The 23958-nt window shown below is 35.6% G+C and overlaps 1 protein-coding gene across 3 annotated transcripts in view; it reads right to left on the bottom strand.

Annotated features, from left to right (window-relative positions):
• The window catches only part of LOC109399520 (uncharacterized), a 384950-nt gene that overhangs the window by 40837 nt on the left and 320155 nt on the right, over positions 1-23958 (bottom strand). The window lies entirely within an intron of this gene.

Raw genomic sequence — 23958 nt, forward strand, 5'->3', positions numbered from 1 at the left:
TTATTTAGATGTTATCCGAGCAATTTATCAATTGCACGCTTTAAAAAAATATGGCTCAATGGCATGCAGTAAAAATTCCCAAAACAGCATATTTTACCCTATGAATATGGCTCAAAATTGTGACATGCTGGAGTAAATATAAGCCCAGATTGGAATTCAGCGGCCCAAATTCTGTCAGAGACAATTAGGACCTCAAAATGGTTCAGGCTATAAATTTACTGTTAGTGTGTCAAAACATCTGAAAATTTGACTATAAGTTGCCAACATAATAAATATTAAGTGTTAAAATTTTCATCGAAATCGGTTGAACACTTATTTTTATAAAATTCAAAACTCAAACCACTTCAGAGTAAATTTTAGGCACTTCTTAACAATTTTAAGGACCGTTTGCACTATTTTAACTATAAAATTGTCAGTACTGCTGCGATTCTCAATAAAACGTGATAGTGTTAACCTAATATAATAACACGTTTTCATCCAAATTTTGAGCCAAAATGGCTTTACACTTTCAAAGTTAGAAATCTTTGAATGTCACAATACAAAAAAACAAAAAACAAATTTTGCACATTGTGAATTTTGGCTACATATACGATCACAACTTTTTATCCGTTTGACCAAATCGAATGAAATTTTAATACAATATTTTTATATACATACGCCACCTACAGAAAAAAATCATTGTAATCGGTTCAGTATTTCTGACTCCAGCAAGCGTTACATATGTGTAAAATATTTGTTATTTTTATTCTTTGTATAGGATTCCCAAAATCTAAATTTCTCTCATCGGAGAACTTTGCGGTCTTCGGCAAAGTTTTTCGGTACATCCTAGGCTATACTTCACCGTCATTAGTTATATTGTTTTAGACGAAAAATTTCAATTTAGGAGAATAATGCAAAAAAGCACGTTTTCCATACTAAATTCCATACAAATTTCAATCGAAATGCGGAATACGGGGAAGCAACCAATCGCTCCTAAGTTTTGCTTCATCTGCTCGAGTATTAGGTAGATATATTATGTGAGAAAGCACAATAAAGTAAAATAAGGTGTTTAGTTCAAATAGTAATAAGAAAAATCATATGTATTCATTCGTCGTTCATCTCAAATCTATTTTACTAGGGAAGATCGCACAGCAGCAACATTCCTGGGATTGTTTTAATGCTTACACTATAAATTCCGACAAGGTTTAAGATTGCTTTATTATGACTTTATGCAATCTATTACGTTTTACGGCCGAAGCGATATACCATGCAACCAGCTTCAAAACAAGTTTTAGGGTTAAGACTTAGTACGTTCTTAACAGCCCGCTTAGAATAAAAGTTTTGCTTGGCAAAAGGCCAAGCACACTAGTTTTATTAAATAGACTTGTAGGTGTCTACAAAGTGTTTTAAAGTTTCAAGTGTTATTGAAACTGCTTTACAATTTAAAATGCTTCATTAAGCTTAAAAGCGCTTTGCAAATCAATGACAAAACCTCCATAAATAATGTCTAAAAGCAGAAAGCATAGGAATTGTTACTTGGGTGTAGTTTTATCCTATTCTAGCTAATAAGCAAGAAAAATCGAATATCCCAGATTCTATGACAAAGGCGGCTTAGTTTAAGCGAGAATTACCGCAATGTATAAGTATAAGGCTTTGATTTTGGTCAAAATTCAACACAATCTCACAAAGCAAATCTCCCAATGTGCGCTCGTGTATCACTGCTATAAAGGTGCGCACCAGCCACTTGTGCGTGCACATGCGTGTGTGAGGTCCCTGTGCTTCGCTGCACAATCAAATGGGCGTAGACGTAGAGGCTCTCCTGTGAAATGTATAATTAAATTTCTGGATGGATGCATATTTAGTCAAAATTTCTCTAGACGCAGCTAAAAGGTATATTACACCACTGAATTAGGCAGCATTATGTTGCTTGAAGCAATTTATATAAACATAGTGCAGGTGATTTTCTCGAATCAACTCTTATAGGAAAGGTGTCGATCGATACCCTTCGCCTCATGCTGGGCGAATGTGTTGAGCACTAAAGAACAAGATGTAATTAGCACTTTCTATTGCTTTCAATGCCTTCTCCTAGTGAGTTTTAAATGATCACATTATCGTGGGATCAAAAGCTCAAACCTGTTGTATAACGTGCTGGGAACCAACAGTAGGTCAGTGGCGCATTTACTTACGTTAGCAGGGCGAGTAAAAGTAGATCTTGAGCAGGTTGTGCAGCATGATAAAAAATATGAAAATATCCTGTATGGGACTCACCGTAACTGTTATGCAATGGGAATCGGCACTTTACGTTTGCCGAGTTGTTCCGATAACCTTGTTACGAAAGCTGCCCAACTGGAATCACAGGATGGGGCATAATTAAAAAAACAGACGGCGTCTAAGAAGATGAGCTGATTTACGACGGTTACGTGCTTAGCTCATTTATCATCGATGCGTTGTGTTACGCGCGAGAGGAAGAACGATGATGCTGATCGAAACCTGACTGCACATAAATAAGCTCATGTGACAAATCATATTGGAGTTATGAACAAGTAATTATTGCTGGCTACTGTTGATTGCGACAGATGGTGAAGATGCATTCGAATACTTGAGCTGGTAAATAACATCATAATATTACAATAATTACCTGCTGGAACATAATTGATCATCTGCAAGATAATAAGACTATGATGGGGATAATTGATGTTTATTTTGTCATTACTAACAAGAGAGACTATCAGATGAATTGCTAGAATACCATAGATGGTTCTATAAAGTGCAATCTTACTATTCTATGTATTTGCATGAATTGTGCATCCTTTTAACTTTACTTCCACGATAGTATCGAACCACGCTGAAAACTTTTGTCGTAAGTTGTAGGAAGGATAGGTTTGCTTCTGAGCGTTTGTTTTCCGCGTTAGAGGTGGTTGACCACCAACTGCCAGTGAAGGAATCTAAGCTCAACAATGCAAAATGATGTTCCGGAATGTTAGAGGGTTCGTGACCGGCCTGGCTAGTCACCCGTAAAAACAATTACTACAACGGAAACTCAGCAACAGAGCAATACATACCGAAGCAATGATCCCAGCGACGAAAAAGGGCTTGCGATTGGAAACTCAATGATTTCCCAAATACATCGGGAGCATTCACATACTCGCCTGTTTACTGAATGAACATGGGTTCGACATAGTAGCGCTGCAGAAGGTATTTTGAACAGGATCTATGGTGCGAACGCATGTTGGGGACATGCAGAGGCTTGTGATCGATTGGCAATTGGCGAAATAATGTGCTGGTTGATGATCAACTTTAGCACAGTCCTAACTCCGGAAGCAATGACAACGACGCACAGTGGGACCATTCTGAAAAACCCGATTTAATCCACCTATGGTGAACAGAACCCTTCTTACACTTATTAAAAATATTGTTGTATTATGCGTATTAAGCAAATTTATTTTGTGTGATTGACCAAAAGTTCTAGAAAATATTGTGGATTTGACATCTAGTGAATTGGTTCCCAAAATAGCATCAGACCATGGACTTACCAGAAATGCCAGACACCTCCTAGAATCTTATATGGAATGTTAAAAAAATAGCTTTCATATTATGGAATATTGTATCTTTTGTTAACTGCCAAATAATCTTGAATCGATTAACAAATGGATAATAAAATCAGCGAGATGCACTTTGTCTAATATCTCTTAATCAGTCGAATAAATTGGCTCTGAAGTACTTGGTATTCATGGTTATGGTGTAAAAAGGACAAAAATGATATATCTACTAAGTTAATCAGTTTTGGCATTAACTAGTTATTTTGGCTGTCCGGTTCTTGCATTTTTCCCACAATATATAAATTCAAAGCTTTCATTTAACATATTGTTAGTTTTCATAAAATTCATGTGTATTTGTAATTTGTTAATTATAATTTTGTTGAAAACAATAACCTGCTAGAACACACTTTGTATGATATCAGCATAATTTATTGAAAAATAATTTCCCATAGACTGGTGAAAAACTAATGCAAGATAACAAGTGAATACAATAATAAAAAAGAAATTAATGAAATACTCTTCGTAAGATATCTCAGCAATCAAATGTCGAATCGAAATAAAATTTCAGGGCCTTATACAAGGATATTGTAGCTTTCATTTGGTGCTTAGAGAACCCAAATCGGTTGACAGACGGCTGAGATATTTATTATGGTACCCTTGGTCAAAAATCTCTCAAAAAGTTAACCTGTATTACTCCCAAGTACTCTTTGAAAGATATCTCAGTAACCAAATTCCAATCCTAATGAAATTGTATAGGGTTCTACTAGAATGTTGTAGCTTTTATTTGGTGTCAGGATAACCAAAATCGGTTGACAGACGGCTAAGATATTTATTATGATACTTTTGGTCAAAAATCTCAAAAGGTTTAGTTGTATAAATCCGAAATACTCTTCGAAAGATATCTCTGTAACCAAATGTCCAATCGCAATAAAATTTCCGGGCGATCTACTAGGATGCTGTAGCTTTCATTTGGTGCCAAGAGAACCCAAATCGATTGACAAACGGTCGAAATATTTATTATGATACACTTGTTCAAAAATCTTAAAAAGTTTAGAAGTATGACTCATAAGTACTCTTCGAGAGATATCTCGGTAACCAAACGTCCAATCGAAAAAAAATTCAATAGCGTTCTACTAGGATGTAGTAGCTTTCATTTGCTTCCAAGAGAACTCAAATCGGTTGACAGACGGCTGAGAAACGTGCGTGACTTTTTTTTGTAACGCACATACACACACACACACACATACACACATACACACATACACACACACACACATACAGACATTTGCTCAGTTCGTCGAGCTGAGTTCATTGGTATATGAGACTCGGCCCTCCGGGCCTCGGATCGAAAGTCGGTTTTTCGAGCGATATTTATACCCTTCTTATGGGTGTAAGAAGGGTAAAAAGACGATCAAAACCTCTAAGAGCCATTAGATGACATTTTAGCATAGAGGTGTCTTTGGAAGATATGTTCAGAAAAATCTTCTCTATTTTTATGCATATTCACTGTATGGTAAAACTGTAGGGTGAACCCGAGCAAAAAAATATTTTTTCAAAATAATTTTTTAGAGGGTAGATATCTTTAGCAGAGTTGTAGAACAAGTAATTTCAAGTAACTTTGCTGAAGGCGCCACATTGCTTGGACTTCATTTTTTGGGAGAAAATATGAAAGTTTTAAAAAACAACCTCAAAATCAGTTTTTTGAACTTTTCCATGATTATATCGTAAAATTTTAACGTGATATATTCTACAAGTTTGTAGGTACTACTGAAATACACTATCTTACCAAAGACACCAACTCTGTAAAATTGAAAATTGCTCCAATAAACCATTTTTTTTAAATTTTTTTCACTATTTTCACTATTGAATATTTTTTGAATAGGCAGCCCTGCTATCAAAATTTCAAAGCTTTATTATGTCCAGAATAGACCAAAAGTGACTCAACAATCGGGTCTGATAAGGCACTTTGATTTCTGATGCCATTTTAATAGTCATTTTTGAAAGAAAATATCCACAAATTTCATACAAATTATTTATTACAAACTGAAAACTCACGAATATTTTCCACATTAAAATTTATTATTCCAAATAGTATTCTTGTTGAAATAGTCTACATTTCTAATACTGTGGTTGGCTTCACAGTGAATACCCGACAAAAATATCGCTTTTCAAATTTTTAGATGAGTTTTTAACACTAATCAAAAACTGTGTTTTTTATCTATTTTTTTTAATTGCAATTCTCAATGCATTTGTTTTTGTTAAAATACATACATTCATCAATCAACTAAAACAATGATAACATATTTTTCATTTGCTATGTTAACATTATAACTTCGGTTAAAAAACTAAAGAGGCGAAAATATAATGAACGCCTCTACAAGTTTTGTGTTGAAAATAAAAAAATAACACGAGTGAAACATTGTTACATCACATTGAAATAGCCAGTATCTGTTAGCAATAGTCTAGGTCGTCATGATGAAAATTCTTCACAGATATTTTATTGAAATTGGTTATGCTGTTTGATACTCTTTAAAATTTATTTTTTCCAGTTTTCACGAACTGCGTCCGTTAGGTCGATTCGTTTCCTTGATGTTCAAAATTCCTTCGTCGTAGACATATTACCGATTTTTTGAAAAGATAAAAAGGTTTTGTGCCTTTTTGAGAAAGATTTCGTAGATGAGGAAATCACTCAAAGAGGCTTTTCCCTCTTTCAAAATTTGTAGTTCAAAATAAATGACACTAACAGTTGAAATAGACTAAATTTTTTAACTTGTTTTTTTTTTTATTAAGGTGAATATATAACGAAGCCACACCTCGAATTTTCAAGAGCACAAATCTGAAGAACCGAATGTCGGTTTGCGCTGAAAAGTTGATCGATTGGTCTCCACCAGCGGGTAGCTAATCGATCAACTTTTCAGCTCAAACCGACATTCGGTTCTTCAGAATTGTGCTCTCGAAAATTCGAGGTGTGGCTTCGTTATATATTCACCTTAAGAATCACTACTCGGATGAACTAAAAATAATATCGAAAGGTTGTATGAGATTTGTGAATATTTTCTTTGAAAATGACTATTGAAATAGCATCAGATATCAAAGTGCCTTATCAGACCCGATTGTTAAGTTAATTTTGGTATATTCTGGACATAATAAAGCTTTGAAATTTTGATAGCGGGGCTGCCAAAAAGTGCCTATTCAAAAAATATTCATTAGTGAAAATAGTGAAAAAAAAAATCAAAAAAATTGGTTTACTGGAGCAATTTTCAATTTTACAGAGTTGGTGTCTTTGGCAAGATAGTGTATTTCAGTAGTACCTACAAACTTGTAGAACATATCACGTTAAAATTTTACGATATAATCATGGAAAAGTTCAAAAAACTGATTTTGAGGTTGTTTTTTAAAACTTTCATATTTTCTCCCGAAAAATGAAGTCCAAGCTATATGGCGTCTTCAGCAAAGTTACTTGAAATTACATGTTCTACAACTTTGCTGAAGACATCTACCCTCTAAAAAAATATTTTGTAAAAATATTTTTTTGCTCGGGTTTACCCTACAGTTTTACCATACAGTGAATATGCACAAAAATAGAGAAGATTTTTCTGAACATATCTTCCAAGGACACCTATATGCTAAAATGTCATCTAACGGCTCTTAGAGGTTTTGATCGTCTTTTTTTCAGAATGATCCCACTGTGCGACGCATTCTTGGCGCAATTCGAATGCAAGTACGACCGCTGCTCAAGCCACGACGTCAAGATCATCATTAGAGACCTAAACGGTCAGGTAAGCCAGGAGCTGGAATCCAGACCGACGATTGGAAAGTACAGTGACCCCAGCTGACGAACGAAAACGGCCTTACATTTCTAGGCCTCTAAGAGCAAAACCATACAAAACAACTTTTTGTAACACATTCTCCCTTACATCTTACACTTGAAGTTACCACAGCAGCCGAAATCGTAAATATACTACGCTCTGACTGACGGACGGCACTTCGACATTAGCGACTTCCGGACAGGCCTTATAGTGGCGCAGAAACATCGACTCTGACCACTATCTGTTGACAGTCAAACTACGTCCAAAACATTCCACAGTCAACAATGTACGGTACCGACTGCCGTCTCGGTAAGACCTAGCGCAACTGAAACAATCCAATATCTCTTCAGTATACGTGCAATATCTATCAGACGAGGACCGGCTCGATGTGCCTCGTGTACATGATTCCTGCAGTGCAGTCAAAGCGGCCATAAACAATGCAGTCAAAAACACTTTCTGGTCGAGTATATGTACGTATAGAACGAAACGAATGCCTCGACGATAAGTGCGGAGCGATTCTGGTGGAGAAGAAAGCATCACGGCGGGCGACATCATGGAACCCGGCAGAACATAAAACGATACAGAAGCGGAAATGGCAAACCCACCTCTTTCGGGAGAAAAACACCTGCTGGATTAAACGGTGTGCGATGAAATTGAACGGCTTTGCCGTTTTCAAGAAACATGTAAGCTCTACCAGAAGCTCAACGGATCCCAAAATGGCTTCGTACCGCGATCCGAACTGTGCCAGACTGGATAAGGACAAAAGTCTCTTGATGGACAGATGAGATGATTGAAAGGTGGGAAGCACCACTTTGATAAGTACCTGACAACTAAGGCAACGAAGGAAATGATTAAGTACGTTAGTGCAGCAGAGGTCGGAAATGATCCAGCTCCCACACTGAGAAGTGTTAAAGATGCCATCCATCAGCTGAAAACTAACAAAGCAGCTGGTAAGGATAGTTTCTCAGCTAAGTTCATCAAAATAGGCCCAGAAAAGTTAGCCTCCTGCCTGCACCGCCTGCACCGGTTGATAGTCGGGATTTGGGAAACCGAACAGCTAGTGGAGGGTTGGAAGTTTTGAGTAAACTGTCCCATCACATGACAGACGACCATTTGGAACGTGAGAACTTCAGAGCGATCACCATTTTGAAAGTCGTCTACAAGGTGCAGCCTCAGATCCTCTTCCATGATCTGTCACATAAAATGAATGAGTTCGTGGGAAGTTGTCGAGCCGGCTTTATTGACGGCCGGTCAAACAGCGGATCACACCTTTACCGTGCGGTAAATCCAGAAATACCGTGAATACATCGCTGTACAAGGTGTAATGAAACGAGTCGGGCTCAACATTCGAGGTACGCTTTCATGAAATCCGGTTAATTGGCGGATTGTACGACATTTCCCCGAAAACCAGTTCCCCGAATGAAGTTTCCCCGAAAGTTTTTTCCCCGAATAACGATTCCTCGAATGAACCGTTTCCCTGAAAAGACCATTTCCCCGAAATATGTATTAAACTTTCTGGCCGAATCAGTCATTGGAACGAAAAGGTAGGCTGGGCCAATGTGCCCGGAAGGGGAGGGGTGGGGACTGAGATGATCAAAAATGAGTCTACGTAGTTCATGGACAGCGCCTTAGCTTGCATGAGACACAAAAACTTGATAGTCGGCCAACTGACCATCCGTGGCGCTCGCATCGATTTTGTTCGAGTTTGACGTTTGCCCACTACCGCCACCTAGTTTATGGTTAGTGGTTCTTTTAGCATTAGGCGAATACGTTTTTGTGACTATGATTTGATTCCAAAAATGTTCGAAGTGTTACGTCTGTTTGTCTGTGTTTTTGGTATTATGAGCACCCTAGATTTTCCCTTGAGTCATTTTTCGAGACAAAATAATAGTACGGATGTTTGAATGACGTTTGCTCTTCTTCTGAACAAAGGTGGTTTTTTTTTTTCATTTGTTCTGATAGAAAATGATAGGGCTTTCAACTCAAAACGCACTCATCAGAGATTATCCCTTCTTCCATTCATAGACTGTTCTTTCGAGTGTAGTTGAATATTCAATCGCTGAAAACGCCCTTAAAACATATAATACCTTTGAAAGGAGTCATCGAGGTTGAGGTAATCTGCTAAAGATGATTATCGGCATAAAAGATGTAGGTAAGTCCAGTTCCGAAACTGTGTAAAGAATTTAACGGCCATTTGAAATCGGCAACACAAGTGGCAACATCGTGGCGCTGCAATCGGTTAATTTCCCATACTAATTTAATTCACCACTTGAAATGTTTCAATTCGCCACTGACTGTAGCAATAGTGGTTTCTGCTTTTAGTGGTGTTGCGTGTACGAACACGCTGCATTACACCAACACCACCTGAGTTACTGGTTGAAAATAATAAACAAAGATCAGCTGTTCCCAGCAAAATCAAATGGGCTTATTTTCAACCAGTAGATTTGCATTAGTGTTCGTGACACTGCGCTGCGAAACCACTATATGGTGTTTGGTGGCGTTAGTGTTTTCATCGTGTATTGGTTAACCTCACTCAAGTAAAGATTCAAATCCTTACACAACTTTCTGAATGAAATTTGTTCTAGCCTGAAAGTCTGTTCTCTGTGGGTCGTGCAATTTCGAAAGGAAAACATGACGTACGACGACTGTAGCAAATCGTTTCCCATGCGAACGGACTGCTGTGATGCTTCATCTCTCACCCAGCAACACACTCGTTCGTTGCTGCTACAGAAACAAGTGTGTATGAAACATGGGATGATACACTTGGATTTTCGTTTCATTTATGAGTCATTGAAATACTTCAACATGCTAAAAACACTATTTAAACCACATTTTTAAATAGTGGTGCACGCCAATAGAATGATAATTATGTTTTTTGAAAGAGGATAACAAATTCGACCACTTAAATCCAATTAACCGGCGCCCGTAACCATTGAGAGACTAGCGCGCACCAGTGAGACACTAATGCTCTGACGGGTGAAGCACAAGCAATGCGACCGGGTGGGAGACTACCGAGTGCTTCGATGAGTGGAAAAGTTTTTTTTAACGACCGAGTCATTAGAAAAATGTATGAAACACTTGAAGTGACTCATTCAAATGTTGCATGAAAGTGTATCATTGAAACGAAATTGTACGCCCCTGGGTATGATTGCTTTAAAAGAAAGTCACAGCACAATTTGTACCGTCGTGCGGGGCTTCTTTATACACTTTTTCATGGTTTTTCAACTTTATAACATTATTGTTACTCCCAGAGTAGTGAATGGATTTCCACAATTTTTACACACAATAATCGTGAGTATGTATGTAGGATGTATGCAAAATTTGAACTAAATCCATCAATAAACAAAAAAGTTGTTCATACACCAATCGAACATATTTCATATAGAACTGCATGGGGGCTACTTTGGACATTTTTATTTATAGCAAATCTGCATTTCAAATTCCAGGGTTATTTAGAAAACTACTTTGTACCATTACTGTAGTATACTATATCAGACATTATTTCAATAAAAATATGCGTTTTAAGATGGTTCTGTGCTACCTTTGGTATTATGAGCAGCGTGATTTTGCTATATAGATAGCCTGAAAAAAGGGACCATCCATCCTTAATTTAGGTGAAACGATCATTTATAATATACAGGGTGTTAGGTTCATGAGTGCAAACTTTTTAAAGGGTGATAGAGGACCATAAATGATGAAAAAATTGTTCTACGCATATGGTAAAATCTCAACCGTTACGTAGTTATTGGACTCCCCATGTTTTTGACTGTTATTGCCTTAACTGGCTATAACTTTAAAATGGTCATACTTATCGCAGTTTTTTTTACTCTTATTCGAAAGATTATTCAATTTTCTATCAAATGGCATCTTTGAACCGATTGGTTTAGCTAAATAACTAAGTTTTCTAGAGCAAAATATTTAAAAATAGTGTGTTTTTATATGTTTATGTCCATTATCTTTAAAACATGCGTAATAAATTAAAATTCTTTCTTTGGGAAAGTTGTGGCCCCTGCTCTACTCTACAGTTTGTTCTTTGACGCCAAACTTCTTACTCATATCGTTTTCTTGCAATTTTGATTTAAATGAGCAGCACAGTGCGCAAAAAAGTGCTTACCATGACGATTGCAAATTTCTGATCTGAAAGGCGACGTTTAAATCGAAATTGCAAGAAAACGATAAGAGATAGAAGTTTGATGTCAAAGAACGAATTGTAGAATGAAACAGGGGCCACAACTTTGCCAAAGAAAGAATTTAAAATTATTACGCATTTTTCAAAGATAATTGACAAAAAAAAATTAAAACACACAACTTTTAGGCTATTTGATCTAGAAAACTTAGTTATTTAACTAAACCGATCGGTTCAAAGATGCCATTTGATAGAAAATTCAATAATTTTTCGAATAAGAGTTGAAAAAGTGCGATAAGTTTGACCATTTTCAAGTTATAGCCAGTTAAGGCAATAAGAGTCAAAAACATGGGGAGTTCAATAAATACGTAACGGTTGAGATTTGACCATATGCGTAGAACAATTTTTTTCTCCATTTATGGTCCTCTAACACCCTTTAAAAAATTTGCACTCAGGAACCTAACACCCTGTATAACGATACAAATATTCGATTGTATATGCTACGTTTATACATTTTGTATGAATTGATCAACCCTTTGAAATGTGTGAACTGTAGAAACAATGCTTACAGACCAAATGTTCTGATACGTTATGTATATTTTATTGGTTTATTCGATGTTTTTTTGTGTCCTGACAAGCAATAAACGGTCTGTTTGAAAAATAGTTTCAACCAAATGAAGGGAAAACTATTGTTTCATAATAGTAAAATTCATATTCAAAAGTGTCCAAAGTAGCCCCGCACGACGGTATATGTATTTTTTGTTAATCGATGGATTATAGCCAAACTTTACTGAATTAACATTTGGAATCGTTTATGTTGAAAGAAGGGAGAAATCTCTGATGGAGATTTATACTATAACGCCCATAGACACTAGCCTGATACACGGTTTATATGGGAAAATATAAAAAAATGGCAAAACTCCAACTCCTGTATACTTTTTGAGCTCCATTTTGGTCCCATATCAACTGAGCGATTCCAAGCAACAGCATCAAAATTAAGGAAATTTTTTAATTCATGATTTTCTATTGAACTGAAACTTTGCACAGTTTTTCAGTTCCATCTAAGTCGCCATTTTTCGATATCAAATTTTTATTTTGAATCACGACTAACTTTTCAAAAGGGTGTATGTGAGAATGGTTCAAAAATATTCAAAAATCTGCGCAGCCAAAATGATTCGTTCGATTGCTATGAATTTTTCAGCAAAGTTAGATAACTAAATGGTGATTCCTAAGAAAATATACACTGTGAAAAAACATCGTTTTTAACATTAAAAAATATCATTTTTGTCACAAAAACTCAAATATCTCAAAACCCTATCTTTTTACCAACGTAATTTTTTTAGGAAAGACGGTCCATTGTATAAGCAATCTACCATAAAAAATTGGTGATGGTAAACTAATAAACAAAAAAGTTATAACATATCAAACATTTCACAATTTTCACATTTGGTAAATATTTTTTTCTGTGTAAATTATTTGGTCAGAAATCGCAGTTTGATGCTGATTTTATTGTTCAGCAAAGTTAGATAACTAAATGATGATTTCTAAGAAAATATACACTGTGAAAAAAAAAATATTTTTTTAACATTAAAAAATATCATTTTTGTCACAAAAACTCAAATATCTCAAAACCCTATCTTTTTACCAACGTAATTTTTTAGTGAAAACGGTCCATTGTATTAGCAATCTACTATAAAAATTTGGTGATGATAAACTAATAAACAAAAAAGTTATGACAATTCAAACATTTCACAATTTTCACATTTAGTAATAATTTTTTTTTCTGTGTGAATTATTTCGGCCGGAAATCGCAGTTTGATGCTGATTTTATTGTTAATGGCCTTGCGTGAGTAAAACAAGCTGTTTTTATTATGTATTATGTATATTATATGTAGAGTAATGTTCCGATTTTATCACGCCCTCCGCGCATTAGTCGTTTATTCATTAATTTGCTGTTACATTTGAGGACAAGTGTTTTCCCTCTTCTTCAAGATGAATGTTGAAAGCGTGTTTTGCAACCTTTAAAAATATTGAAATGGGTATAGATGTTGAAGTATATTTCAAAGCATTTTTGAAAAGGGGCATGATTAAATTGTTTAAACAGATGTCGCTGATGGTATGGTGGCATTGAAGGAAATGAAATGGCAGACGAGCTTGCTAAAAGTGGTTCCAATTTACAGTTTGCTGGCCCAGAACCATTCTGTGGTATATCAAACTGTACAATTAAAATGGACCTGAAACGCTGGGCTGAGCAGAGGGTGATATCCAATTGGATGGATGTCAAAAATTGCAATCAGTCAAAACGATTTATAACACCAAATGCTTATAAAACCAAAAAGCTCTTAGAGCTCAACAAGAGAGCTCTATGTACATACACTGGCCCGAGCAGGTATCACTTGAAAAATATTGGCCATATTCAGAGTGATATCTGTCGTTTCTGTAATACGGAACGTGAAACCTCGGAACATCTGCTTTGCAGTTGTGGTGCTTTATACACGCGCAGGCAAAGATTTCTAAATAGTGGTTGCTTGCAACCCAGTGAGATCTGGTCTGCAAAACCTGGAAAGGTCTTGGAGTTTATCAATTCCATTGCACCTGACTGGGAGACGACGCGTCGTGGCAGTAGCTGATTACTTGACACATGGTAATTAGCTGGCTAGATGCGAATATCAAAACGGGACATGCCACAAAAGTTCAGCCTATTGGACGCGGTGGCTTAATTTCCTTAACAGGGGAGGAAAAAAAATGGTGGCATGACTCTCTGCACTTAGCACTTCTGGCAGTTTCTCAGTTGTTGTCGTTTTCGAACTTCCTGCGCCCTGCTTTACCGATGATGGCTCGTTTGTCAAAGTCTAGACGGCAGGACGTGCAAATGCGTAAATTTGTATTCAATTTGGGCATAACCAGTCTCTTTCAGTTTATCTATGGTGCTTTCGGTGAGATTTCGTAACTCTTTTGAACATTTTTTTTTTCATCAAACGGTCTCAAATCAAATATCCATAGCGGTAGTATTTTTTTGCATTTTCGTGAGCATTGTCATGGTATGTATACAGACAAACAAACGTAACACTGACGAAATTTTCATTGACCACGCCTTTAACGATCATTTTGAATCTTGGTTGTGGCTTTCATAACCAGAAGAGTGCCCATCGTTTTTCTTTGCGTTTGACGTTTCACACTAGCGCCTTCTGATGAAGATATTGCACAACGCAGTGTTTCGTGAAACATTTCCACCAGGTGGTGGTAGTGTAAAATGGGCGCTGGATTTTCACGAAAATTGTTCTAGGCATTTCGTCTGTTTGTCTGTGGTATGTACCTCTCATGCATTTGTTGTTGTTGAAGTTACTCGCATTCTTCCGATCATAAAGTCTGTTCTCTAAGAGGTATTTTTTTTTGCAGATCAACTAGACGTATACGCGTATATATAAAACTTTTATTATGCAGCTTTCGTCTTAAAAATAAGTTTAATTCCATTTTTCTTATGATCAACAGCTTTTCAACACTATCAAGGGATTTTTCCACCAGTCACGCACAATAAAAAGTATGACACTCTCAATATTTTTGATCACAACACTGGATCGCGTCTAAGTTTCAAATAGATACTATAGTAATTATGAATAATCAAACAAAAATATCATGAAAACAACTTGTTTAATTCAGACGGTAGCCTTTACAATAAAATCAGCATCAAAATATAATTCTCGAAATAATTTACACAGAAAAAAATTTTTTTTGTTACTAAATGTAAAAATTGTAAAATGTTTGAAATGTCATAACTTTTTTGTTTATCAGTTTACCATCACCAAAATTTTATGGTAGATAGCTGATATAATGGGCCATTTTCCCTAAAAAATTGACGTTGGTAAAAAGATAGGGTTTTGAGATATTTGAGTTTTTGTGACAAAGATCATATTTTTTTAAGGTAAAAAAAGATTTTTTTTGCAGTGTATATTTTCTAAGGAATCATCATTTAGTTATCTAACTTCGCTGAAAAATTCATAACAATCGAACAATCCGTTTTTGCTGTACAGCTTTTAGAATATTTTTGAACTATTTTCGAATGCACCCTTTTGAAAAGTTAGTCGTGAGTGAATATGAAGGTTTGATATCGAAAAATGGCGATTTAGATGAAATTGAAAAACTGTGCAAAGTTTCAGATATTTTTGAAATGGTCGCTCAGGATCGACTGACATGACTCCGTGGAATTCCTCCTGTGTAAAATTTCAGATCGATCGAAGAAACTATATTTTAGCGCCCGCCATTCTTAGTTTTTCATACGATTTACTATGGGGAAAATTTACTTCTTCAAAGAAAAATCGCTTGAGGTCACCCATTGATCCCTAAAAATAAGTCGTTGAATGATTTCTGTAGATTACTTCACGAGGAATCAGACCTCCGAAGACCGCAAAGCGATGCGACATTCGTGGGAAAAGTTATTAAGCCTTACCCGATCGATGAAATGATGAGATTTTATTATTTATTGTTATTCCTTACATGCTAAACAGCGTTGGCATGCCATTCGGTTTTCAGTCAATAACTTTTTCCACATGCCTTAGATCGCTTTGCGGTCTTCAGAGGGTTTGTTCCTCGTAAAATTCATTCATAGAAATCATTCATTGATATATTTTTAGGGGTTAAGGGGCAACCTGTGGCGATTTTTCGTTGAAAAAGTTATTTTTCCTATAGTAAATCGTATGAAAATTTAAAACGGCTGGCGCTAAAATATAGTTTTTCCGATCGCGCTGAAATTTTGCACAGTTGATATGGGGCCAAAATGGAACTCAAAAAGTGTACAGGAGTAAAATGTCTTTTTGTGTCCCACGCTAATAGACACTAGAACAGTTTGACACCAAAGTACAAAACATCAATATTAAATATATCACCTAATTTGACTGGTACTTCTGATGATAAATACAACAGGTTAATTTGAAAGAACAGCCAATGTTTGAAAGAAGGGATATTTATTATGAAAAGGTTATCAATCAGGTGAAGACACAAGGTCAATGCCCATTCGATCTACTGATCACCATTCAGCTTAACCCTCCTAAGATGTTACGCTAGTCAACTAATAGATCTATGGACATTTACCAATACTTCCTACCTCATCGTTCATACCCCGTGGATGACGCTATTATTGACATAAACCCTCAACATCTAGGTTCCACCCGCGCACATATATCCAAATAGTTGACTCTCTCATTGCGCTGAAGTTTTCGTGCAATGTATTAGGACATCGGTAAGCTGAATGTATGTATGGTGAGATGATACATTCGTCACTTAATTATCATACCTTGCAGTGAAAATTACAAAAGCCAAAGTTCTGCCCATAATAATAAGAATTTGTGAACGAAAGTAATGTTTAGTTAACGCTATTGGGCTCATGATGACCCAGACAGGTTACGCTGAGCGTACGCAGCGTTGTGTGCTTCAGCTAATTCCCAAGGAAGGTTAAATGACAGATCACATACACTTTTCGAGGAAACGGTATATTCGGGGAAACATTTTTCGGGGAAATGGTACATTCGGGGAAAAAACTTTCGGGGAAACTTCATTCGGGGAACTGGCTTTCGGGGAAATGTCGTACAATCTAATTAGCGTGCTTTGTGGATGACATGAACCTTTTCGCCATATAATTTAAAACGGTGGCAGAGCAGTAGTGTACACCCGCCTGAAACAGTAGAGGAATTGCGGCTATAACGCCCATAGGGGTAGTCGAAATATGCGTATCTGTCAAAGGATAAGCAATTAGGGCGGAATTAAAAGGTACGAAACTGATTACACTCATTCGAAAAAAAAAATCGAATTTGACCCTCATAACTAAACATTGTAAAAAAATAAGGGTCTGAAGCATGTGTGGGGTAAAATGCCCACCCCTACTTAATAATATTAAAATAGCCATTTAGATCCAAATTTTGGCATAAATTATGTAGAACACAAGTTGGGACCAGGTAATAACACATTTTTACTATAAATAAGCTCATTAATCACACAGCCGTGCGTCATTTTGTAGTAATTATTGATAAAACAGCTCACTATGCCGTTTAAATGGAATTGACCCATAATTACAGATGATCCATTATTATATAATAACTGTATACCATTCACGAACAACAACAGTTGACAATGAACCAGGCCTGCAAGTATATGTACACAATTTGGCATCCCGGCGTTAGCTGTGGCTAGTAACGCGTTTTACCCCACATCAAAACTGAAACTTTTTTTCAAAATTAAAACGCATTAAAAAAATTGATTTTTTCAGTAGTAAAACATAAAACTGGTTAATGGTTTCCTCCATTTGGAAGGGAACATGTTGGTGCTTCATGTTAGTGCCAAAAAAGTGTATATTGTGAAGTGTTTCGTGGTTAAAATTGGACTATTCCTTAACGTGAGCGTCTTACCCCCAGTTTTCCTGAATGTCAGACTAAAGATAAAAACCGTAAAACTTAACCCGTTTAAATTGTTTACCAGCACATTTTTTCAATATTCTTCCATGCAACAGTATTTTCTTCAGTTTTGTATTTTTAAAATAGGTACTGAGATCACATTGTTACTCTATAAGATCGAATACCTATAGGGGAGACTGAGGAGACTTGATCCCTGGGGAGACTTGTTCCCCCCATATTTTCTCGGAATCAAAAACAGTTTTCTTCTAGCATATTTTTTCCAAAACTACATCTTGACAGACAACAATGTTTTGGTTACAAATGATTTTGATTGTGCATTGCAATATTTTCTAATGGCTTATGGTTTGTTTTCAGTCCTTCAGAAATCTTTTAGGCGATTCCGAAAAATCTCAATAACTTTGTAAAAATTGAACCGAATCGTGTCAAAATTTTACAGCACATAGTGTAAATAAAATACTATCAAACGTATTTATTCAAATAAGGCTGTTATATAAATATTTTAATTAATGCAGCTTGGTATATACAACAGTGACATGGGGAGACTTGATCCCTCGAGGATTGCACACACATTATACATGTGAAAAATAAAGTTCTATTTGGAAGCCTCTATTTACTCGGAATTCTAGTATATTCATTGATAAAACATGTCAGATAATTATTATTTTATTGCACACCATAAAAAAAGGGATCAAGTCTCCCCATTTTCAAAATACAGCATAACCTTAACAATTTAAGGAAATATTCAAATTTCAAATTCACCATATTCATCAAAAATACAAGAAAACTTGAAATGAAAATGAATAGGAAGCTTCTGGGGTTATTTTCCCTTTAAATTAACCATGTGCTCAAAAAGGGATCTATTGTGGCCCATTTTAAAAAAAATACATCATAAGACATGCCTCCATAAAAACACAGTTTTGAAAACTTTAACAATAATTTAAAGTCCTTCTGTTGTGTATAAACTTGCAATAGATGTTTACCTTCCATTCTGTACGAAAAACGGATCAAGTTTTGTGTTTTTCTTGAAATTACAGGCAAATTAAGAAAAAGGGATCAAGTCTCCCCAGTCTCCCCTACCTAGTTGGATTTTTGGTGACCCATAGTTTTCCTGTATGCGTAAAGCTAACAAAAATCATTATTACATACTTTTTAGAGTACATCAACATTTAGCTACGCAACGCGAAATGATTTTTTGTTATTTGAATTGGTTTTGCATTTGAACTTCAAACAAAGATTGAATACAACAATATAAGCTACATAAAAAAAAGGTATTGTATTATTTCAAATGTTTTTCGGTGTATGGAAATTTCTGTCCCAATTTATAAAAATTATTCTAATTCATGAGAACACGCCAAATTAACCTTTTTTTCAGACGATGTTGTACAGAAGATTTTTTCAACATGTTGTACAAAATACAACAGCGCGATCACTCGAAGCTTAAGAGATTCAAGGCCAGCTATTCTAACATGATTGATCTAGCGGAAATAACCGGCCATTCTTTAAAAAAAAAAATAATAGCCAAAAAGTAGTTGTAGCGCAGATTTTTTGAAGGTAAATGACGCAAATATCAACCATTTTTATTTTTTCCCAAAAAGTTTAATATAAACTCGATTTTAATGAAAATACCACTGATATGGACTTTCACACAAAAATTCACGAACGGAGAAAAATGGAGGGGAAGTTCGGTGTTTTCATAGCAACTCATACATTGAACATTTTAGGAACGTGAAAAATCCGGATATTTTTTTACAAATCATCCCCAAAGATGAGTGATACAAGTAGCCCTTAACGAGATTCAGTGCCTCATGTGAAAAACTCTTTTTTGTTTACACATGTTACATACGGTGTTTGGTAAAGTTCGGCTTAAATTGATTCTATGTTTGCCATTTTCTTAATTGATTGATGAAATCATAGTTATAAGATACAACGCCTGTCGTACTATCATAGTTACCCCATTATCAAAGATACCTACCCCGTTTTACCGTACGTCAAAAGCAACGAATAAGCTTGTTGGCTGAATATCATATTCATGGGATAAATCTCGTCAAGTCGAGTTGAGTACAAGACACTGAAGACGACCTTACAGTTGAGGTCGAAACACGTATCTGGATGCAATGGAAATACAGGGGGTGGCCAAAATGTTTGGGATAGGCGACTTTTTTTCTCTCACAAAAAAGTTCAACAAGCTATAACTTTTCGTAGAGTGCATCAAAAAATTTCAAATTTCGACTGTTTGTCAACCTATTATATGTGTATCATTGGTACAAATTTGGGCTCAATTGATCAATCCTTCGCAAAGTTAGAACCGTTTAAGTAAAATATTATTAAAAAAAAAACTTATTTTTGAGCTGTCATTTTTCGGAAACCAGTGAACCAATTTGAATGAAATTTTGAACGTACACTAACAATATATAAGTGCTTCACATATTATTAAAACATGAGTACTTTTTAAACGTTGAAAAAAGTTATCATGGATTGACACTTTTTGGATTTTTCTCGAAATAATGTAAATTTTTTACATCAATGTCAATAAATTTTAGTGTCGATATCCAAAGATTTTCCACTTCTGTTCTCAAGTTATCTTTTATCAGATATATTAGAGCCTATTTAAATTAAAGGAAGAACACATTTAGTAATTTTTATGTGGTATTATAAATATGACTTATTTTCCTCTGTATGGGTAAAAATTTCAACCCGGTATAACTTAATTCGTCGTGAGAATATATTATATATTATAACGTCGTATTAAGTATCAATATATTGTTGATAAACGTTAAAAATTTCATTCAATTCGGTTTACTGGTAAAATAAGTTGTCTAAATAATAGTGTTTTTAATCAATCGAGCCCAAATTTGTATCAATGATGCATATATAATAGGCTGACAAACAATCAAAATTTGAATTATTTTGATGCACTCTATGAAAAGTTACAGCATTTTGATTTTTTTTTGTGGGAGAAAACAAGTTGCCTATCCCAAACATTTTGGCCATCTCCTGTAGGTAGTGGAAATTAAAGGAACAGTACTTAACCCGATTTTCTTTTCACTTATGAAAAAGAAACAAATTTGCAAAAAATGTTGCATGCAACTCGTTGCAAAACTCAATTTTACAGCTCTCGTCATATTTATCCAACTCGGCAAGCCTCACAAATGTACGACTCGTGCTGTAAAAATCATCATTTTGCAACTCGTTACATAAACAACTATTATTGCACTAAAACAAATTTGCCCTCTTCTAACGTATTTTTTTAAATCAGCACCGTGTTCAATAAGCTCTCACACAAAAATTGAATTCATTTCACACCTGTCAACAAGATCTTAAAAGTAAATTAATTGATTGAAAGCCCAACTAACACTAAACAAATTCAGCATATGTTTTGAAGTCAACTGTCCTCTATCCTTCTCTGCTGATCGCTAATGTGTCGTAAGTCCATTTCCGCTGGCACGCACGCCATATCATTGGTATTTCGTCTCATTTTAACGAGTAATGATTTTAAGTTGAAACAAATTAGGTTCCTGTCCTCACCATTGCTAGAAGCAACTATGACCAGAAGAGAAAAAATATGAGACTCCGTATTGCTGAAGTACGAAACCATTTTATTTTGTACAAAATGAAAGGTATTTTAAACAAAAATGTCCATTTACCTGTTTTAATGAGATTTGTTGTGTTAAAGAAGCATGGCTGCATCTTATCATGTTGATTCACACCATTCTCATTTCTGAAACATGCTTGAAACCCTATTGTGATAAATTTTGTCCAAAATTTACGTTTTATGATGATTATCTTTAATATGACGGTAATTTCCAAGGAAATCAGCCTAAGTTGAGCTTACTTGCAAATTTCTTACCATATCATAACTAAAACTTTATTGTTTAGCCTTAGTGTATCCATTTAGTACAATACTTGGGATAAAAACTCAAAATTTTACCTTATGGACTCTGTTTACCTACCATAGAATGAAAAACTTTTCGAACATTTTTCTTGCGTCCAAGAGCTCACAGATTTCAGAAAACGGAAGTGTACTGCTATAGGCTTATAAAAACTAATAGAGAATAAAGTTATTCTAAACCGTATGCTTTACTTAATCAGTAATGTGCCCCTTCAATACATGCATTCATTTTGAACATATGTATCACAGATGTGAAATAGTACGTGAATTAAAATACACGATGATAAAAATAGAAACAGTTATTTAAAAAACAAGTTATTAAATGATGATTTTTTCAGTACCAGTCATACATTTATCCAACGTAATGACAAAAAAAGTATTTTTGGAATTTACGAAATTGCAGAATGTTCCCATCCTAACATCGATCGTCAACCACACATTATGAATTAACCCAAGACCAAATTGAGCTCAAACCAAATCAATTTAATTTACAGCGATTTTTTCTGCTCTGATGATTCCCAGTGTGCCGGCTCTCATAGATCTCGCTCTCGCAATCTATGTGTTGGCCATGTCGAGACCGCGATTTTCCGCTTTTTGCATATCAAGGCGGATACTGTTTTGCCTCTACGCCATTTGACTACACTGTATGCCTGATGAAAGTTTAATCAATCACTATCACGGTCAATTGGCTAGGATGAAAGTGGAAGTGTAAACAACAAATCTAGAAATGTTTATAGTGAGCTTATATGGGAAAGCACCTGATTCCAAAAATTAAAGCTCTACTAAGTGCAGATAAAGTTGCGCACAGAATTTTCGGGTTTCTTAAGAGGGTAGGTTCACACTGAAAAGTTAATCGATTGATCTCCACCAAATTTCAGCGCAAACAGTTATTTGTTTCTTCAGAGTTGTCCTGTTTAAGGTCTTCTTCACCAGAAGTAGCTGAATAACAGCTTCTTTAGCTAAAGTTTGCTTAAGAGTGAAAAAGTGAAAAGTATCACTGCGGACATTGACATCACCCAGAGAGATTTAATTTACTTTTTTTTTCCATCAGATTCAGCTAATTCAGAGGAGTGCATTTGGTTTCATTCAAACGCAGCGAGAGTGCGTTTGGCGGCAAGCCGGTGCCAAAACGTATGTAAGATCTTGACCGCCCTGACATAATTGGGTTCAATTTTTATCTCCGAACAAAACTGAAAACAACACTCTGCATGCTTTTTGGCGCGTTGGATAATTCCGAGCAATATGCTTAGTTTCAAAGGAGAAAAGATATAAGCTTGATGTATAAGAAGAGCCGCATGCAGATATTGGCGGCAATGAAAGTGAGATTTTCTGGTGCGTCAATGAAATTGTAGCCTGGCCCAAACGTGGGGTCTTAAAAATCGACTTGAACGCTGTAGATTTGTTTTCTCTAGTCTCAAGTTGCGTGACTCACGGACTTTGAAAAACTATAAAATGTTTATTGTACGTTTGCCATCTTCCTAACTATTCAATATTTATGCAATCATGCATCTTTGCCTATTGACCTTTTTTGCATTCGTTTATCATGTGGTAGGCATGTAGATATTGAATGCCTAAAATGTCAACGGAATTTACATAACGAAAATAATCTGGACCACGCGAAAATCGATTTCAGGCACTTCTAGTATGGTATAACCACAGACAAACAGATGTCTCACTCTACTCACTTTCAATCATTTCCCTTTTTAACGGATTATTCAAATATTCTATTGTTTGCAATTTGCTCGCTCATGGCGCTTGCTTCGTTTTTGCTCCTGTTTGGCGTTGGTCACTACCGCCATCTATTCAGTGGGTTTGAGAACCATAACGTAATAGGACAGATTGGTGAAGTACTAGATTGGTAGTAATGAGATGAATCTTTGTATGGTGAGAAGGTCCATTTTCCGTTTTTGCAATGAAATGGTGCAAAAAGCATGGGTATTATGGTTTCTTGCCTGATTTGATGTTGTTTGCGCAAAACTTTGGGCAACATTTTTGTTGTTTTCTCCATTGTTTGCAACATAAGCAACATAGTTATCCAAGGTTTTGCTCAAACAGCATCAAATTAGGCAAGGAATCATAATAGCCACGTTTTTTGCACCATTTCATTGCAGAAACGGAGAATTGACCTTCTCACCATACACAAATTCAGCTCATTACTACAAATCTAGTACTACACCGAACGTGCCCCATTTCCATTGGGCGATTATGTTTT

Source organism: Aedes albopictus, chromosome 2, assembly GCF_035046485.1.
Source record: "Aedes albopictus strain Foshan chromosome 2, AalbF5, whole genome shotgun sequence".
NCBI lineage: Eukaryota > Metazoa > Arthropoda > Insecta > Diptera > Culicidae > Aedes > Aedes albopictus.